Raw genomic sequence first — 2,048 nt, forward strand, 5'->3', positions numbered from 1 at the left:
CACCCAAATTCTGGCTATTCCAAAAACCCCTGACCAGAATCATGGGTTCCCCATGGCCAACTTCAATATTCTTAAATTCTAGGTTTTATGCCCCTGAATATCTACCAGAAAGCATCATATTTTCAACCTCCAACAGGGCCAGGTCTGGAGGTCTGTTTGCTCTACTGAGAAAGTCTAATTTAATTATCTTGGAATGAAAGTAACATAAGCAAATTACAGGTATGATTATTCAAAGCCTTTCTGCTTAAGATGGTATCATCTCCTAAGCACCATCTGAAAATTTCTGACCCCATTCAGAGTCACCGCACATTCCATTTTAGTTGTAAATTTCTGTATGAGTATGAAGGTTACTCCACAATAGACATAAATATAATTAATTGCCTTCATAGGGGCTTTAGAATGATGAAGTGAGACTCTTCAAAGAAACACAGTTTAGTGTGTGGCACAAGACAAACTCATAATGAATAGCTCTCATTTCTGTTATAAAAAGTGTTTCTACTTAAATGCATCCCACAGGCATACATGGCAACTGAGACATGCCTCAGCTTCCTTCTGATTTAGAGTCATGATTCAGTTGATTGGTTTTATTCTTCATATCCTTTGTCTATGAAGATCTAGTCCATCAGGTGGTGGTGTCCCACTTTCTTATTGCATGGTCTGAATCTCTTCCTCCCTATTCCTTCCACAGCTTATCTCTAACACTCACCATCTCACCTCCCCAGAAGACAGGATAAGAGTGAGGGTAAAGGGGCCATGCACCTCATCCACATGCTCCCTGACTTTTTTCCCAGGAAGTCAAATGAAATGCCCGGTTGTTATGAGAAGGACCAAATTCTTGGGTTGATCCTAAAGCTCTTCTTGATGTGGCATCCCCAAGTCATTCACCACAAGATTTCCACTTCACGGATGCATTTTTCTCTTTCTCTTGCTCTCTTACATTTCACGTACTGTTTTCTTTGTCTGAGACATTCTAACTCTTTGCATTTGACTTAACAACATCATCTTATCCTTTGGGTTAAGACCCTACCCGGCAGACTCTGCTAGATGTTCCTGATGTATCCTATCTTTCCTCTCACGTTTATATTCCATCCTATTATAATTAAATGTCCAGCATCTTCTCTCACACTCAACAATAAGGATCTTCCAAACTATATGCATCATATCTCTCTTGCTCATTCTGCTATGGCCAGTGCTTACATCAAGCCCAGAATAGGTACTCAACACAGGCATACTTTACTTTGTTTTTTTGTGCTTTGCCTTATTGCACTTCAAGATATTGTGTTTTTTACAAATTGAAGGTTTGTGGCAACCACCAGCAAAAAGATTTTGATTCGCTGAAGGCTCAGATGATGATTAGCATTATTTAGATATAAAGTATTTTTTAATTAAGGTGTGCATTTTTTAGACACAATGCTATTACACACTTAATAGACCACAGGATAGTGTAAATATAACTTATATACGCACTGGGAAACCAAAAAATTCATGTGATTGTCTTTATCACAATATTCACTTTATTGCAGTGGTCAGGAACCCAACCTGTGACCGCGATATCTCCAAGGCATGGTTGTAATATTTGCTGAGTGCTAAATGGATTCTGAACCAGGGTAAATTCAATCTGGTAGGACTAGACTGATCCTTCTAGGAATACAACGTGAGACATACCAAACAAAAATCCCGGTATTTGAGAAAATAGTAATAGGGCCATCTTGAGTTTTTATTTTAAACATCTGCTATTCAAATTCCAATGTGGTTACTCTCTCAACCTATGTAATTTGAGCTTTTTGCCCCAAAATCCAGATGTTTACATCCCAGCTTCCAGGTGTCCTGATGAGATAATTTTTAAGTTAATGAACTTTCTCAGAGCCCCCTTTAGGTCTGTTCCTCAGGCTGTGGATAAAGGGGTTCAGCATGGGTTGACTGCAGTGTACATTATAGCAGAGGCTTTCTCCTTTACAGCTGTGCAGACAGATGAAGGACACAGATAGACCGCAATGATGGTCTCATATAAGAGGGCAATTATGGGGATGTAAGAGCTGCAGGTGGAA

This window comes from Pteropus alecto, unplaced genomic scaffold, assembly GCF_000325575.1.
Source record: "Pteropus alecto unplaced genomic scaffold, ASM32557v1 scaffold37, whole genome shotgun sequence".
Lineage (NCBI taxonomy): Eukaryota > Metazoa > Chordata > Mammalia > Chiroptera > Pteropodidae > Pteropus > Pteropus alecto.